Source organism: Ailuropoda melanoleuca, chromosome 18 (assembly GCF_002007445.2).
Source record: "Ailuropoda melanoleuca isolate Jingjing chromosome 18, ASM200744v2, whole genome shotgun sequence".
NCBI classification, from domain to species: Eukaryota; Metazoa; Chordata; class Mammalia; order Carnivora; family Ursidae; genus Ailuropoda; species Ailuropoda melanoleuca.
This window is the reverse complement of record NC_048235.1, coordinates 13,063,242-13,082,608: the sequence shown is the minus strand read 5'-3', so window position 1 is coordinate 13,082,608 and position 19,367 is coordinate 13,063,242. Positions and strand designations below refer to the sequence as shown.

Genomic DNA, 19,367 nt, shown 5'->3' with positions numbered 1-19,367 from the left:
GTTTGAACCCACTGTCTGAAGTTTCAGGATAACCTTAGCAGCTAAAGGGGGTGAGTTCCTTAGCATTAGGGATGACTAAGAAATAGAAATGGCTTAGAAATAACATTGATAAATATTCTCGGGGGGCGCCTGGGTGGCTCAGTCAATTAAGCATCCCACTCGGTTGTGGCTCAGGACATGATCTGAGGTTCATGGGATGGAGACCCGAGTTGCGCTCCATACTGGGCATGGAGCCTGCTTGGGATTCTCTCTCTCTCCTTCTCCCTCTGCCCACCCCTCCCCAAAAATAAAAAAATAAAAAGAATATTCTCTGGAGTTCACGCTCCTGCCTCTCCTGACCCCCGAAGAGATCATGGACTTGGACTTCTCGTGCCTTCCCTGCGGGATCTGCTGCAGCACCTTCTCTCTGGGAAGCTGACGAATCGTAGTTTTAATGTAACTAGGAAATACAGAAGAGATTTCATTTCCTAGGCTGAGCCCTGACACCTCCATTGTATAGGCGAGCAGGAATCTTAGTAAAAGTGCGAAATATAGCTCAAAGCCTTTGCTCAAATTTCACCTGATGGCTTCAGGGATCGTTTGCAACATGGCTGTGATATGGGAAGGAAACCACAGGCTGGTTTCATAGATTTGAGTTTGCAAACTTTGATTTGCAAGGCTGATTTGAAGTAACGTAATTCTAAATGCCACCTGGTGAATTTAGTTAGGGTAGCCAATCATCTTGGTTTCCCCAGGACTGAAGGCGTTCCTGAGATGTGGGACTTCAGTGCTACAACTAGGAAAGTCTCAGGTAAGCTGGGAGGAGTTAGTCACCTTAAATTTAATGCTAAGATCCAGAGAACAGATGTCACATTGTGTTCTTTCAAGATATTTCTAAGCCTAGGTAGAAGCTTCATGGAGAGTCATCGTGGAGGGCGTATTGTTGATGAATTGATTAGGAACACGTTAATTTAGTAGTGTTCTGTTAACATAGATTCGGGGCACCTGGGTGGCACAGTCGGTTAAGCATCCGACTCTTGGTTTCAGCTCAGGTCGTGATCTCAGGGTCACGTGATCGAGTCCCACGTGGGGCTCTGTGCTCAGTGCTCAGTGCTCAGTGCAGAGTCTGCTTAAGACTTTATCTCCCTCTCCCTCTGCCCACTGCCCTTCCCCTGCTCTCGCTCTCTCAAATAAATGAATAAATCTTAATTTAAAAAAAAAAAATAGATCCATTCATTCAGCACTGTGTATTACGTTCCCAGTCTTCGCCAGGGCTGTTCTAAGCCTTAGAGAACTGTACAGACACGAACAAAACCAAGTCCTTGTTCCGGTGGAGCTTAAATTCTAAGAGGGGTGGACATTCAACCAATAAATTATCTTTGAGTGACAATGAGTACTATGGAGAACAATAAAACTGGATAAGAGAGATAGGGAGTGAACGGGGGATATTCAAACTTTCGTTTTAGAGCTTATAGGATCGGTTGAAGTGTTGGCAGTTGCAAAGACCCGCGGTTAGTGGGAAAGAAGGAAAACTATGTATCAGCAGGGTTCCGTTGCAGGAAACAGAAACCACTCCAGCTATTTTAAGCAGAAAGGCATTGAACAGAGAGAAGCAGGTGTTTCTAGCATTGTGTGGAAGGCTAGAGGAGCCGACTTTAGGTCTGTTTCCTCGTCCGCCATGGCTGTGAAGATTGGTGAACGGGAGGTCGTCACTGGAAGTAGTGACTGAAAACATACGTCTGTCCTTGAAATGTAAGAATCAGAAAGTCCATGTCACCCCCATTCTGACTATCTCCTGGTGTCCATTAAATTAGTGACCCAAAGCCCCAGTGTCTCCATGATCATGTTTGCCGAAGGTTACAGCCAAATCAGCTGGAAGGTGGATTTTGCTGCCATTCTGACTTCCAGTCTCATGAAAATGAATATAATTAGTTGAACATAATTCACAGTTAGAAGCCCCAGCTACAAAAAAGACTAGGAAACATGGTTCTAGATTTCCAACCTCTGCATTAGAGAAAGACATACTAGAAGGAATCGGGAATGGGTACTCGGGGCCTATGCAGGACATCCAGGCACCTCGAAGAAGCCAGTCTTTGCCAACAACACCAAAGGAAGTAGGAAATCCCAGGTAAGACTGTCCAGGGAATGGAAAGCTCACCCTGTGCACCCAGTGCCTATGGGAAGGCAACATTGTATAGTGGGAGGAGATTAGGTTTTTGAAATCAGATAAATCTAGGTTCAGTTCTCACTTGTTGATGACTTTGAGCAATCTCTTAATATCTATGAGAAGTGGCTTCTTTGTGTATAAAATGGGGTATTAGCACCTTACTTGGAAGGATGTTGTAGGCATTAAATAAGATAATGCTATGAAAATATGGGGCATATTGTAGGCATTCAATTTTATCAGCCATACAACTTGTATATAAAATAGCTAATATCCATATTTTGGAGTGCTGATTCTAAATTACCCATCTCCCAGACTTAGATTAAGGATTTGTCACTGAGGACCCCAGAGCTCAAATATGTGACCCTAGTTTCTATGTAGCTAAAGTTAGTGGGTCTTGTTTTTTGTTTTTGTTTTTTAAGATCCTGGACCATCCTTTATGGGGACAAGCTAATTCTATTATTGAGTGGCTTAGAAGGAGCTAAGAAAACATTCCTGTTTGGTAGAAGTTGAAAGGGTCAGAACCTGCTGGTAGTTACTTTTAATTTTAACAACATAGACACAACCAAAATTTTTAAAGGGAATTAAAGTGGAATTAAATAAGCTTTTGATTATCGAGTGGTTCTGATTTGCTTCATTCTGGGTCAGCGGTATAATACCCTACTGTATTTCCCACAAGATTCACGTGATGCACGATATTTGACTCAGCAATTTCGAAACTAGGTGTATTTCAACATACATATAAAAGAGACAAATAAACAATTAAGCTTTTGTGCTTTCTTGATATATTCCTACCCTACCCTAGAATGTTACCCCACCTCATAGATGGGACGAGGGAATTTAGATGGCAGATGCTCTGTCAGAGCCCAAACATACCAGGTGTGAGTGCAGGAGTACTCCCTTCCAGGGCCTCTGTTTGCCTAAACTGATTAACACTGGGGCTGAGAAGGCTCTGGAAAGAGAGCTAGAAGGGTGTGTCAGAGACTAGATCCTGGTATGTGACCAGCTGGAGCCAAATAGACTCTGAAGATGGTAGGTGAACAGATGAGCTGTTCTCAGTAGTGTTAAGACTGTTGCTTAAGCCCATAAGGACACCTGTTCCCTGAGGAGAGAATGACTGAGGGTGGGGAAAGCTACCACCTGAGGGCCCATCCCCCTTCCTTATTTCCTGAGTTAGTGGTTTAATGAGCTGTGGCCTGAAACTGAGTGGCAGATCAAGTAGAGTGACAAGAATTACCCGGGAAAGGGCAGAGGCAGGTGGCCAGGAGAAGCTCACAGACATTCTGGAGTAGGATCACATCAGCAGAGCTTGTAGCAGCCATAGCCAAGAAATGAGAATTTGGCTAAAAGTGGCAAGGCCGTGGGGCTAGCAGCCGGCCCAGGGAAGCAGCAGCTCCAAGGCTAGAGATGGAAGAAGTGTACTTAGTAGATTGGTACACAAAGCAAAGAACCTAAGATACAAGAGCCGGAGAGACCTCAAAAAATGGGTGGTAGTAGTGGCAGGGGGTTATGCTTCTGAAAGCCTGAGGTTGCATAGGTTGGACTTTCAAGTTTAGGGCAGCTAGTCTATGTGTCTTATGGCATTATTTGTATACAAGTTGGGAAACACTGGGACGTTCAGATTATAAATGAATAATAAAAACAGTTTTTTCATTGTAGTGTGACCATTATGATGTAAAAGCGTATTTCTTTCATTGCTTCAAGATTCTCAAGATTTCCCCTCTTGTCTTTTTCTTCACTTCCAGAACCGCAAGGAACACCACTGCTTCTCTATGTGTCTGATTCTCTTCCAGAAGCAATGCTTCTCTTAGTGCTATCTTCACTTACATTGAAGACCCTCCAGGGAATCAATACCACACACACGGGCTCTCCTAGGGAACTCTCTTGAAGGATGAGCTGCTTCCAGCAAGGGTAAGTGGGGAAATTTCAACAAAAGCACTCATCGTGAAAATGTATGTAATTGTGTAGCTAAGACCAAAACAAGGGTGGGGACATGATCAAATAATAGTATGTAAACATCATGTATTCTAGCCAAGAGGGAAGAATAGTAGAAGGGAGAGAGAAGGAACAATTGTCATGTTCGTTTTTCATTCTTTTGTATTATTCATTATACCAATGATATTGATATATATCGGGTATAAGTCCTATCATACCACTTAAAATGGACAGAACAGACAGTAAAAAGCTAAAAAAAAAAAGAACCAAAGTATTACAAAAGGCATAAATCTAGAAGTATCCAAACATTCCTGCATCAAAACAACTATGGCAAAATATCCTGATCCAATATTATGGCTGCTACAGACTGGATGTTTGTGTCTCTCCAAAATTCATATGTTGAAACCTCTTCCTCTAATAGGATGGTATTAGGAAGTGGGGCCTTTGGAGGTGATTAGGCCATGAGGATAGAGCCCTCATAAATACTATTCATTCCCTTATAAGAGGCTCCAGAGAGCTCCCTCCTCCCTGCCGTCATGTGAGGAGAGAGCAAAAAACAGCCATCTGGCATCTTTAGCTTGGACTTCCCCCTACAGAACTGTGAGAAATAAATTTCTGTTGTTTATAAGCCACCCAGTCTATGGTATTCTTGGTATAGCAGCCTGAATGGACTAAGACAATGGCTCTGGAAATTACTCAGTTCAGCGATTTGGAGCAGAGGATAAGGAAATGTTCACACACCAGAATCTGATGAGGGGAAAGTGTGTGTCTAGAAAGAAAATAGTAGTGCTTTCTCTCATTGCTTTGATTTGGTTTTAGTAATATGATTTCTTCTATTTTGAATTTTATAAACATTTCAATAGTGTATGAGATTTTGTGATGATACAAAGATAAAATGGGCCCAAAGGAGTTAAGAAGCACTAATCTAAGGGAGTTTCCATATTTGGGGGAAAGGTGCAGCCACCTGAAATCGAATCTCTTCATACAGACCTTAAATTCAACAGGAGCACAAGAAAACCAGCCATGGTTCATGACTTCAGCATTAGAAGAGAAAGAATACCTCAAACTTCAAATTACCAATAAGTAGAGAAATGAACTCCATATCCCCAGAGAGTTCCTATCACTTGTCACTGTAAGCTGGGTACAGAGTGTAGGAGAGAGGAGACTTATAATCTCCAGGGAAAAGAGTAAAGAGACATGGAAAGAAACTAAGGAGAAAACTTAGGATCTTGCAGAAATGACATATAAATGTGGCATGATGGCTCTGCTCCCCTTACTGTCCACTGAAGACATTTCACTTCAGTGTACTGACAGCTGAGGGCTGAGGACATTCTTGAACTAGGAACTCGGTTACAAAATGCCCAGGAAAATAAAGAAAAATCAACCTAACTCCATAAAGAGTTGCTATTAGAAGAACACAGAAAATAAGAATCACAACAGTTGAACTGGTAAAAATTCTCCACCCCAAATCAATCACAAAGCGGAAGAAAACTGTACAGCAACACTGCAAACTAAAGTAATTATTTTCAAACAACTAGAGATGTTTTGGAAAACACCAAAATCATACATTTAAAAAGTAAGGCTGTAAATGGGCACAAAATAGGAAGAAATTGCAATAAGAGTTGATTGTCTTAGGGAAATAAATTGAAGAAAAATACAAAAACTTTTTGAAAATGAAGAATAAATACAAAGTGCTCAAAAGAAAGTAGATTTGGATGTTATATGATTTCAACATTGGAGGAGGGCAGATAAATAATCAAGAGAATGAAAATAAAATTAAGAAAGGTGTAACCAGAGTTCAAGACAATGTGATTGAAATGGAATACAGGCAAATAAGGTCCAACATACATACAGTAGCAGCTCCTGAAGAAGAAAAACAAAGCAATGAAACATAACTACACTTCAAGAAAACTCTCCAGAAATAAGAAAAAATGTAAATCAATATTTGAAAAGTCTCACTATATATCTAGGAAAATTTATCTAGAAAGAGAAATTTTGAGACAGTTTCTAGCAAACCATGAGATTTTAAAGAAACACACACACGCACGTGCACACACACACACACAATCCTCAGTGCCTGTATTAATAATAACATACCTCTAACTGGTGGCTTAAAACAAGATAAATTTATTTTTCTACAGTACTGGAGTCCAGAAATCCAAAATCCAGATGTCAGCATGGCCACGTTCCCTCTGAAGGCTGTAAGAGAGAATCCTCTATGCTTTCTTCAGCCTCTGGTGACTCCAGGTGTTTCTTGGCTTGTGGTCACATCACTCCAATCTCTCTTCTGTCTTCATGTGGCCTTCTCCTCTTTATCCCTGTACACTTATTCCATTGCCTCTCAAATTTATGTCCCTGTCCTTTTCTCTTATAAGAACACTTGTCATTAAATTTAGGGACCATTTGGGTAATCTAGAATGATCTAATATCAAAATTCTTAATTACATCTGCAAAGACCGTTTTTCCAAATAAGGTAACATTCACATGTTCTGGGGACTTAGATGTATCTTTTTAGAGTCGCTATTCAATTGACTACAGGGCCTCCTAACTAAATGACCAAATTCCTTAAAAGGGTAAGAATATTAAAGGGGACATCAGACTTCTCATGAGCAACTTATAAAGTCAGTCAATAAAGGGCAGCATTCATAAGAGGCTCAAGAACAAAGAGTATGAGCCAAAGATTTTGTATCTAGCCAAGCTGTCCTTCAAATACCAAGGTTACAGGAAATGGTTTTAACATGCAGTAACTCAGGGAACACTGTACACGGGCACTGTAGGGCTCTTCTAGAAGATGAGCTTTATCTACCCAAGAGATAACTGGAAAACTTTAGCAAAAGGACTGGTGGTAAAAATGTATTTTATGATGTAGTTTATTTATACTATTATATTAATATTAATTAATTATTATATTATCTATGTTATAATATATTTAATTGCATAGCTAAGACTAAAACAAGGATGAGGATATGGAATGACAAATAGTATCTCTATATTTTATGTTTTGGAAAAGTAAAAATAAAACAACCAAAAAAAGACAGGGAAGGGAGAGAAACAGGAAGGGAGAACAGTAAAACTGACAGTTGTATGGTTAATGAGTGAAGAAGGACATACCAGAGGGCAAAGTCTCAGTATGAAAAAAAAAAAAAAAGGAGATTAAGGGCACCATAAATGGAACAAATACAAAGACAGCCACTGGAACAAACATACAAACATTTGGCAAAAATGATGAAAAAAATAATTAGAAAAAAATAGCAAAGAAAATATGCCCAATTAAGAAGGAAATACAGTAAATACAACATGCCTAATTATAACATAATGTGATAGCTTTGAGACTAAACATGTAAGTCATGTCAGGTAATGGAATGGACTTTGCTGGTTTCTTCTCCTTTCTTGCTATAGGGACAAATGAGCCAATTCTCAAATTAGGTCACAAGGCAAAAGCAGATCCCATATTATATTTAATAGACACACCCCAAACACAGTGTTTCAAAAGAACCCAAATAAAGAAATGGCCAAAAATATACCAGAAAAATAAAAACAATAAGAAGACAGGGTAGTGACTCATACCAGTTAAAGTGAATTCAGGCCAAAAAGCTTTAAAGGAGACAAAAAATACACTTACGGCTGATCACCACAATTCACAATGAAGAGAAATTACAAATATCTATGCACCAGATAATACAGCAACCACCAACATAAAGCAGAAATTACATGAGATGAGAACTGAAGACAGAAAATAAAGATTTTAACACAACGCACTCAGCACGACAGGTCTAACAGAAGGGAAATAAAGATATAAATGTTTCGCACCACTTAATAAATAATAAGGTAGAACTTGTGTATATATTTTATACTGTGCCCTCATAATAGAGATTCTATCTTCTTTTCAAGTGTAAAGAACATGGATCGTTTTGAGAACTTGATCACATACTCATAGTTACAGCCACGTTCAATGAACCCGGGTAACTTTTATCATATGAGATGCATGGGCAGTGAAAACAGTTCTTACTTTAACATGTATCCCTGACCCTTTCCCAACACAGCACAACGAATACCACCTTTTGAAGGACAGCATGTGGGATGCTTAAAATACAAAATGCTTTCAGACACCCGTGTCTACGGTCGATGACTCCTCCAAGTCTCCGGACCTCCCAAGAGTTGTCGCTTGGGCAGGCCGCTTGGTGGGCAGGTCGCTTGGTAGGCCGGCCAGTTGTGCTGTGTGGTCTGCGCCTTGGCCTGTGAGGTGTAGGGCGTCATCCACGTTGCCGTTCGCCAAGGTCAGTGGCAAACACCAGAAACTAAGCACTAGTCGTGCGTGTAATACGGGCAGGATGCCCAAGTGGAGTGTGGCCCCCACAGCACGTAGACCAAGTACCCTGAACGCTCTTGCTGCATGGTTTTGTCATATATCGTATGGTCTGAATCCACAACTATTTATTTTGATATTTAGTAATTCCTTCTTTTCTTTTATAATGAACAATTTGGGGAGCAAGATGTGTTTTACAAAGTATGTGCTTAATGAAAAAAATATTACTATCTTTCTGATTCTCAAGGAAGTTACGATGAAATGTAATTTACACCGAATTTCTGTTGACATTTACCATCCAGCCAGGGACTGACCACAAGAAAACCTGTGGACGAAGTCTGCTCAGGAACAATCAGCATCAACGTCAAAAGTTAGTCGTTATTTTGAGAAGACTGTGCTTGAAGATGGCAAGCTAACACGACTAGATACGAAAGATGTGTTTCTGTATCTCACTGTGACAGTGCGGACTTTTTATTTAGATCAAAGGCCTGTTTTCCTAAATGAATTTTTTTCATTTTCAACAGTGGTGCCCCTGGGAAGGGCCTTCGGTTCGGGGAGGATGGCACTGCTGTTCAGCCTCGGCCGTGTCAATTGCCAGAAAATTCCATGACTTCCAAGTGTGCCACGCAGAGACAGTTGGTAATGGAAGAGGAGTCCTTTTCTCGTAGAAGAAATCAACCCAAATAGATAAGATAGATCTGAAAGCTTGCATCGAATGTGGAGGATTTTGTGGCCAGAAATGAGAGGAAAGGGTTTCTAGCCAGCCCAGGAGCGATGTTGCACTTTCCTGTCCAGCAACCAAGTGCTGCTAAGGCGGGAGGAGCAGAGGCCTGTGGTCCTGTGTGCTGTCTGTCTGTGTGTTGACACGGCCGCGCGTGCACCAGCAGGGGCGCGTGGCTGCAGGGGACAGAGGCAGGGCACTCATTCTCGCCCTGCAACTGGCTTTCAGGGAGAAGCGCTGAGCCCCCACAAGGTGACTCTTTTTTCAGGATACCTGCGTCTTGGCCTGGTTTGGCTTTGCCCTCCCGTGTAGGTTCTTGTCACGTATTTCCAGACTGGGGGGCTTACTCGGCCTTCTAAAAGCTGGGAATTTTTCCAGAAGCAGCAAGGCAAAGCTCTTACTGCTAAAACAGGAAGGGAGGAGTTTTGCCGTACGAGAGCTTGTACCCACGATTCAAAGTTTTGGCTTTATGATTTTATTCAAAAAGAAACAAAATACACCCCAAACAAAAATAACCATACACGTGAACACACAAAACTGCAGGGTACTTTTCCAGGATTAATTCCTAATTCCTGTTATCACCAGTGAGTTGGTGTTTCACAAGAGCTAAATCAAGTGAGGTTCAAGGCCCCAGAAAAGGGAGCCTCCATGTTTTAGCAGAGCCATGAAAATACATATTGGCCCACGAGCCTTCCAGGAAACCAGGTCCGATCTGAAAGGAATTAGTCTTATGGCATTTCAGGCAGGAAGTTTAGAATAAACGTTAACTATTGTCTTCTTCTTCCTTTTTAGATTGGTTTTCCCTCCAAACTGTGATGTGAATTCTGTTATCTCCAAGGTTGGAGCCGAAGGGGGAGTGGGATTACAGAAAGTGTAGAGGTAGGCAGAACTTTTTGGTTATGGATTGGTTTGGCTCGTAGGTAGGGCTCCAGTTCTGTGGGCTAAAGAGAAGCCTCAAGGCCTTGTGAATTTATTTTTATTTATTTATTTTTTAAAGATTGTATTTATTTATTTGACAGAAAGAGAGAGCAAGAACAAAAGCAGGGGGAGTACCAGCGGGGGAGGGAGAAGCCGGCTCCCCACTGAGCAGGGAGCCTGATGCAGGGCTCCATCCCAGGACCCTGGGATCATGACCTGAGCCGAAGGCAGATGCTTAACTGACTGAGCCACCCAGTCACCCCTGGCCGTGTGAGTTTCGAGAGCTGTCATATTTCCTCTAAGACTCAATTTTTTTTTATATGTTAACACTTACTAAATCGAGATCTGAAACGCACGCTCTGTCAAAAATATTTGCCAGTTGCTGGGCAGAAGAGTGAGGGGCCCGCGTGGTTGGCATGGCCCACGGCCACACAGACTGAGCCAGTGGTACAAGTACCTCTTCACTTCGCCACTTCTGTTTCTTTATTTGGTGGCACTCTTAGCTTAGACTTGTATCTGGAAATGTCTTCACAAAGATTACACTGCTTTGCTGGTTTGAAACAAACATATGTCATATGTGCGTGAGATTGCCTAGCGCATGCCAGGCATTACAAATCGCCCCACCACACAGAGTGGGTTAAAAAGTTTTCAAAGCTAGGGGAAATAGTTATGACCATTTCATGCAGCATTTAAAACAAAACCCAAAAAACCAAACCCTGTTATTCAGAACTCAAAATCTATAGAAAATTTTTAGTGACTTCCAGTAGAAGCTGTTTAACGTTTATCCTTAAAAAAAGAAAAACAAAATTATAAGTTTATCCAAAGAGGAAATGCCAATAAATCCCTAGGAGTCTCCACGATGCCTTCAAATTACATGATCAATCTTAAGTGTGTTAATAAGGCCAAGCTCTTAAGTGTGGCTGAAAAGCAACAAGTCCCCACAAGATTATGAATAACTGTGGGGGTCCAAAATAATCTGGAAGAATATTTAATCTCTATGAAATAAGCCAGAGTGAAGCTTTGGTAATTGTGAATGGTGGTAGGGTCTGTGTCTAGAAACTTTTTTTTTTTTTTTTTTTTTGCTGTAGACATCCATTGTTCTAGCACCATTGGTTGAAAAGGCGATGTCCTTTCCCCACTGTATCACTTTGCTCCTTTGTCAAAGATCAGTTGACTATACTGATGGGGATCTGTTTCTGGGTTTTCTGTTCTGTTCCATTGGTCTGCTTGTCTTTTTCACCAATATCACACCCTCTTCTTTACTATAGCTTTAGAGTAAGACTTGAAATCAGGTAGGGTCAGTCCTCCGATCTTGTTCTCCTTCAGTACTGTGTTGGGTACTCTGGATCTTTTGCCTCTCCATAGAAACTCTAGAATCAGGTTGTTGGTGTCCACAAAATAACTTGCTGAGATTTTAGTGCGATTGCCTTGAACTTATAGATCAAGTTAGGAAGAACTGGCATCTTGAAAATATTGAGTCTTTCTATCCATGAACATGAAACATCTCCCCATTCATTATTTGTTTAGTTCTTCTCTGATTCCGCTCATCAGAGTTTTATAGTTTTCCTCATGTCGATCTTGTAGATATTTTGTTAGATTTGTACCTAAGTATTTAATTTTGGGGAGTGCTAAAGTAAATAGTATTATGTTTCTAATTTCAAATTCCACTGTTCATTGCTGGTTTACAGGAAAACAATAGCAGCATGTAATAGCATAGATAAGCAATGGTGAAGAATTCAAGAGAATATGCAGTAAATTTAGCCCCCCACTCTCTCCCTGTCTTTTTCCCTCCCCCTTCTTCTTAACTTCTCTAATTTACTTCCTTCCTTCCTTCCTTTCTCCCACCAAAAGGCTTCTATTTAGTGATAGAACATCTTACTATCAATAGCATCTCAGAATTGGGGAAATAGCATCTCAGGTTGCTTGAGTGAAGCTTTATGGGATGAAGGGCTGGGGATGCCTTCAGACAAGTGAAATTACTGGGTCTCTTTAGAGAAGAAGCTGAAGGAATAGAATCACCATAGCAAAGTCTAGTGCAGATAAACATAAGCGAAGGACAGGTTCCTCCAGCCTATTTGGGGTGGATGGAGAAAGGGCAAATCTTGGTTTTGTGAGCATGGCAAGTGGGTCCGATGGGCAGATCAGCAAGTGGCATTCTCAAAAGAAGAGAAGGCAGTGAAGTGTGAGCATTTAAAGATAAGGTCTACAACCTCCCTCAGGGCCTTTGCACCTCCTCTTCCCTTTGCCCAGACCATTCTTCCCCTAGGTAGCCTTATGACTTTCTTCCTCATCTCCTACAAGTTTTTGCTTAAATTTCATTTGTTCATTGAGGTTTTCTTTGAACACTATATTAACAATGACAAATTTCTACTCCCCACATTCCGTAATCGCCTTCCCTGCACTTTCTCCCATAGTATGGCAAAGGACAGAGAAAGAAATTCTGAAAGAACAGGAGGAGCTGTCTCTTCCCTTATTTTCAACAGGGATGATTAAGCCTCTTATTTTTAATTTTCATTTGCCCTCAAATGCCCCAGCATCTAGAACAATGCATATGGTAGGTCCTCACTAAATATTTGTGGGATGAATAAACGAATGATGGATCCTGGTGTGACTGTCGGAATGCTTAATCTGTGATTTCAAACCCCAGTTACAAATTATGTTCCACGTAAACATAGTTCCAAGGGATGTGAATAGGCTTTTTTTTTTTTTACTTGTTTGACATTCATTCTCTGTCATTTTTTCCTTTATCCCCATTTAAAAGACATGATTGTGACACAACTTACATGCAATAAAATTAACCTTTTAAATGCATCCAATTCTATGAATTTTGACAAATGCACAATTGTGTAGCCATCCCCTCAGTTATGATGTACAATGTTTTCTTCACCTCCCAAACTTCCCTCTTGTCCCTTTCTAGTCAACCTTTGGCAGCCACTTGTCAGCTTTCTACTCTTATAAGTTTTGCCTATTCCAGGATGTCATATGAATGGCATTATACAATATGTAGCCTTTCAAGTCTGGCTTCTTTCCCTGCATACAATGTACTTGACATTCAGCCATATGGTTGCATGTGTCAGTAGTTGATTCTTTTTTGTTGCGGAGCAGTATTCCATTGTACGAATGTATCAGTTTGTTCGTCCATTCATTCCTTAAATGTGTAGGGGAAGAAAAGCACTTTTTCCTCTACCTTCCTAGGTTCAGTGGCTGGAGGCCTGCAAATTGAACTGAGAAAAGACAAATTAACAGGGGAACAAAAGGTTTATTTCATGTGCATAAGGAGGGCCTCACAGAAATCAAAACCCTAACAACGCAGTCAGACCTGAAAGCTTATATACCATTTTAGCAAAAGGGCAATAAATTTGTGGAGATGTAACAAGACAAAGGAGAAGGATTTGAGCTCCTAGGGGTGGTAAATTGGGGGAAGGTAAATATATGGGGAAACTAATGGAAGATAAGGATTATTTAATACAGCTTGCTTGTGTAGGTCCATCTTGGTGCCAACTTTCCGTCTTCTTTCTGGGCATAAAATTCCCCCAGGAGAGGGGATTTATGGCAGTCCTCATTTCTCAGAAGTTTCTGTTCTTAATCAGCTCTGAGAAGGCTTCTTTCTTCATCTGTTCATTCATTCTCAGTCGCCTCCAGCTTATACAAAAGTGGCATATTTTGGAGTGGCATATTCTGGTTCCCTTCAGAGGACATTTGGGTTGTTACTAGGTGATGATGAATAAAATGCTTTAAGCATTTGTGTCCTAGTTCCACATGAATGTAAGTTTTCATTTCATTGCTTAAATACCTAGGAGTGAGATTGCTGGGTGTATAGTCAGCATAGATGACAGACTGAACGTGAGGACAAAGAGAAGGCGACCATCTGTAAGCCAGGAAGAAAGTTTTCACCACAAACCAACCATCCTGGCACCTTGATCTTGGACTTGCAGCCTCCAGAACTGTGAGAAAATAAATTTCTGTTGGCTAAGCCACCCAGTGTATGGTATTTTGTTATGGCAGCCCTAAGCTAAGAGAGTATGTATTTAACTTTATTTTTATTTATTTTTATTTTTTTTTAAAGATTTTATTTATTTATTCATCAGAGATAGAGACAGCCAGGGAGAGAGGGAACACAAGCAGGGGGAGTGGGAAAGGAAGAAGCAGGCTCATAGCGGAGGAGCCTGACGTGGGGCTCGATCCCACAATGCCAGGATCACGCCCTGAGCCGAAGGCAGATGCTTAACCGCTGTGCCACCCAGGCGCCCCTTAACTTTATTTTTAAAAACTGCCCAATTGGTCCCCAAAGTTGTGGTACCATTTTGCACGCTGACCAGCAGTAGTACAAGCGTTCCATCTGCTCTGCATCCTCACTAATACTTAGTATTGCCAGTTTTTTTTTTTAAGTCATTCTAATAGATTGTTATGTTTTAGATTGTCACTTCCCTAATTAGTAATGATGTTGTACATCTTTTCGTGTTTAACAGGGCTTTAAACCAAGTTAAACAGATTTCTTTCTTTATTGCAGGACTACTTTCAAGTGCAGTGTGAATCACCTAATGGAAAGATAGCTGGGACTGTGATTTTTACTTGACCGTGGAACTCTTTTCTTATGTTCAAGATTATAAGGCTAGTATTCCAGTGAGAATGTTTTGACAAATGCTGGCCTGTGTATGTGGCCAAGCACAAACTCGACAGCAGTGCATTTAATCTACTTGCAATCAAGTCATTCAATCTTACTTCCCTTTGTTCCCTATTCCTAACAGAAACATTTTTGAGGTATCAGTTATGCTACCTCTGAACCTTTGCTCATGCCATTCCACCTGCTTGAAATGCCTTCCCCCTTCCCTTCCTCTCCCTTAACTCACCCAGCTTTGCCCATCTGGCTCATGACCACAGGGAGCTTTTCCAGCCCACAGTGATCTTTCTCAGACTTCCCCACTGACTGGGCCACTCATGGGGACTCTTGATCACATCCCGCGTGTCTTGTTTCGACATTTTCCCGAAGTTGCTGTGCTCTACTTTTGTACCTGGATAGTTAGCGGAAAGCTCTGACACCCTAGATTTTTTTAAAAGTCCCCCGATGTATTGAGTTGTGTGCATAGCTCCTACTTAGAAACCCCTGTTGAATTCAGCTAAAGTAAATTAATAGGCATTTACATCAGTTCACTTAAATGTTAACTCTCCATTTATCCAGGCACCAAGAACAAATGTCAATAAGAGAATTTTGTTCACAGTTCCTGACTGAATGGTGAGAAGAAATTTAATGGAAATATGAAGCTCATGCCTAGGTCTCCTGGAACTTGTAGGTGAAACTAGGAGTTTGTGGCCAAGCCTACCAAACATATGTCCCAACGGTGTCTTCTCCTTTGACACGCTGTTCATGAAATCAAGAGGCTGGAGTGGAGAGCACACAGTCCACTCTTGTCTTTAAGTTGGATTACACCCATCACTAGAAGAAACAGTGGAGCCTGTGACATTCAGGTTTCTGTGCGCTCTCTCCTCTCGTTGGTTGTCTTACTGGGCTCAGCAAACCGTCCACACCCAGTTCATTAGTCAGAGGACTGGCTAGCCTAGGTGGATGGTGAGTCAAGAGTGCTTAGGGCTCAAGTGACCCAGGATGACTGTCAGGAGTGGTACAGGTGCTCTCCCACGTATTAGCCTTGACCGAGCACTCTAGCCCTGAGGCAGCGTCAGACTCGGTGGCACAGACTCTCGTGCAGCCAGAAATCAGTCAGTGGACACGATGTGTCCAGCTCTGCAGCGATCACATCCTGTAGCTCTCTGTCCTTTGTCCTTTCAACAAACACAGATCGAGCATCTACTGTAGATCGGGCACTACAGGAGTTCTTGGGGGATACAGGCATGGATGGAACATGGCCCCTGACCCGAGGAACTTACAGTCTTGATGGGAGACACATATATAAATAAAACCTTCCAACACACCCCTGGATATAAGCCATGATTCCTAGGTTATGCCACTGATGGTGATGGGAGTTGGAATATGAGATCCAACTAGTAGTCAGAGATTTGTATTGCTCTGGTTCTCACTCACACAAGTCTAGGAATTTCTAAGTTCTTGCATACGGTTATGAAGACATCATGACTGCCACAGTACAGCACAGGTCTTTCTCTGTCTGCCCATGCTCCCTGTGGGTCAAGGCTCCTGGATCCTGTGGCACGCAGATATGAATGCCCACCCAAGGCACCCTGCACTCCAGATACTGGCTGAAGGCACTAGATATATGTCCCCTCCCAGTTCTGTGATAGGAGACATACCACCTGCTCCAGCCCACTGCTCCAGCCCCATGAGCATTCTCTCCTTGAACCTGTTTCATCGGTCACTTCACTTGGGCCTGAGTTCTCTTCACCCCGACTTCCACTCTATTCTTTCACTAGGCTCCAGACTGGTACTTTTTAAAGTATAACTCAAACCGCAGTGGCATTTGGGCTGCCCTAGTGCATACAACACCCCTCTGAAGATTGGAAACATGCACCCGCTTCCTCCAGGTGGACACACCCCCATGCAAGTGTGTGTGCTTGGTAGGTGGGGGATAGGCTGGGCTTCAGCCCAAACTCTCCCCCTTGGCTGGTTGTCCTCAGCAGGGCACAACCTAGCCAAGTGACAATCCTAATGACATGGCCCCTGGCTATATTATTGCAACACATTGGCTGTCTTCACAGTTGTTTGCTGGCCGTTCATGGTTGTTTCCCAAAGTTTGGTCTGACCTGAACTCAAGGGTAGGTCTCACAGGACCTTCTGTCTTGACCTTCTGGTCACACTGCAATCGACCCTCCCAAAGATCATGTCTCTACTGGGCACACCTGGCCTTTTCCAGAGATTGCTCCTGCTACCAGCCTGAGGGAGGGGATACCACTCTGCTCTGTGCTCTACAACTGCATGGGCCTGGGTTTTCATTAATTCCTCATGGCATGACCGAGACAACACTATAGCGTTTAACAAGGTTTTACTCCGGGGGCACCTGGGTGGCTCAGTCTGTTAAGCATCTGACTCTTGATTTTGGCTCAGGTGATGATCTCAGGGTCGTGAGATCAAGCCCTGCATGGAGCCCCGTGGAGCCTGCTTAGGATTTTTCTCTCTTGCCCTCCCTCTGCCCCTGTCCCTGCCCCTTTCTCTTAAACAAAACAAAACAAAAAACAAGGTTTTACTCGAGTTTCAAAGATAAAGGAAGGAACAAAAGACCACACACACATATATATGTGTTTCCTCCCCCACCCCCAGAGCTGTAGAGATAGATAGATGATAGATGATAGATAGATAGATAGATAGATAGATAGATGATAGAGAAAATGGTATAGATACAGATATAGATGTCCCAGGAATTAATTTATAAATATAGCATAAACTAGTACCTGTCCTTCTTGGCTTACTTGCATGTGACAGGGGAAGCTCATCTCACTGTCAGAAATACCCGGGACACTTCCATTCTCAACCAAACTGAGCCGTGGCTTCAGAGACGAGGAAGTTGTATCCCTTCATCCCAGCGCTGGGCCCTTATTTCCTGTCCCAGAATGTATCCTTTGCCAGGATGACTGCCCCCTGCAATGTTACACCCTTTAGAGAACCACAGCCCCACGTGCAAGAGGTGGCCTGGCTATAACAAGATAACCACACCAAGAAGTGACATCAACATATTTTTCAAAGTTTGGTCTCAAAAAGTCTAAGGATACAGGGTCACCCAGGGCTTTCTTTACAAAGATTTCAGCGAAACCAGGCTTGAAATTGCTAACATGCTGCCACTGTAGTCTCTCTCGACAGACCCCAAGAAGACCGAGCTGCAGGAGAGCCACTGTGCCGATCTCCAGACAGAGCTAACGTAGCCCCCACAGGTTCCAAATGTGAAATGATGGGCAAAGTCTTGGAGCTCAAGAGAAGTGACTTTTGGCTCCATGAAATTATGTCGCCTATTGTATGGTGGATGGGTGCTAGACTTTAAGGGACTTTGGCACATGAACAATGTGGGTTAAGAAAGGGCTATGTGTGTAAACAAATAGGCAATCTCCAAATACATATAAAAACCCATTCTCTTCTCTACTCTCAAGGATTCCTAAAATGCTTTGGTGGAATAGGAACTTCAAAGTGATGCCAAGGCCCTTCGGCTTCTCAGATGAGTCGTTGTACAATCATGCTGGGAAACTTCAAGTCTATTATTCAGAGAAGCGATAGAGAGCCTGTCTTTGGAAGCAAAGACCTGGGTCTGAATCTGGACTCAGCCGCTTACTACCTCTACGTTCTTGGTGATAAAGCTAATTCTATCGGGACTCGCAAAATGGAGGCCGCCCCAGTGGCCTGGCCCACTGCACAGATTGAAACCTAAGTCAGTCACACTTAAGGGAAATGCGTCACTATCAAAGAAACCTAGCATACACCCGTCACCCTCCAACTCAGCGTTAGCTTACCTTCGCCTCGAAATAGGAACGTTTTGCCTTAGAAGGAAGTCCCCGACCTCCTAGCCAGTCACACTCTGTGTCTGAGTTACTGTTTCTTATGCTCTGAACAATCTGCTCTTGCCCAGATTCCCTTGGGAAGAGTGCTTTACCGCTTCAGAAGCTCTGTACCCTCCATCCATGGGTTGTTTTCCTTTAAATAAAGGACATCAAACTCATTATTGTTTTATTTTTGTCATTTGATATTGGGAAAACCATTTACCCTCTCCAAATTTTAGTTTCCTCCACTGTAGCATGGACATGAGAACTCTTTTGTCCACAAGCTCACAGGCTATTGTCAACATTAAATAAGATACTGTGTGTAGGACCTAAGTGCTCAATGAATGGTTACATCTTATGAACTCATTTGGACTGTAAGTTCCTAAGGCTCCCGCTACAAATAAAATACAATGAAATAGATATGTATTTTTACATGTGAGCATTTTCATTTGAAGCAATTGAAGCAATTCTTGGGGAGTTCATGACCTTGATCTGTTTATTTATTGTATTTGAAGAGACATGTGGCAGGGGTCCTTCACATAACTCCATCCCTCGGCTGTCCCTGTGGGGGCACGAATCTTAAGTGGGTGACATTGGGGTTCACTGTGAAGCACCAAGATCGTTCCATCACACCTTCTGAAGTTACTTTCATCAACAAATGCTAACTTTGGGATTTTCCCTATGAAAGCTGATTCTAGTCTTCCCTGGAATTCTGAAAGAGCTCAGCAAGCATTTGAGATCTGGTGTAAACAAGGAAACCATTTGCTTAGGAAGAAATAAATTTCCTTTAAGAGCAAACACCTTTGCAAAACTCAGCCATGCTGTCAGCACTTTTTTCCCAGCATTTTGGGGGCCAATCCACCTCCTCAAATGCTGAGACTTTTTTTCTGGAAACAACTTCCAACAAGGGATTA

General features: G+C 42.2%; 1 long non-coding RNA gene across 5 annotated transcripts; it reads left to right on the top strand.

The window, feature by feature from the left end:
- The first annotated feature begins 713 nt into the window (after positions 1 to 713).
- On the top strand, positions 714 to 18,774 carry LOC117797088. Of its 5 annotated transcripts, none has more exons than XR_004621954.1 (4): positions 714 to 790; positions 3,889 to 4,054; positions 8,687 to 9,984; positions 13,821 to 14,034. It is a non-coding gene; the product is annotated as an uncharacterized LOC117797088 (long non-coding RNA). The 5 variants fall into 5 exon arrangements; XR_004621951.1 differs by having other exon boundaries at positions 8,122 to 9,984; XR_004621953.1 differs by having other exon boundaries at positions 3,889 to 8,754; positions 8,909 to 9,984.
- The last annotated feature ends 593 nt before the right edge of the window (positions 18,775 to 19,367 follow it).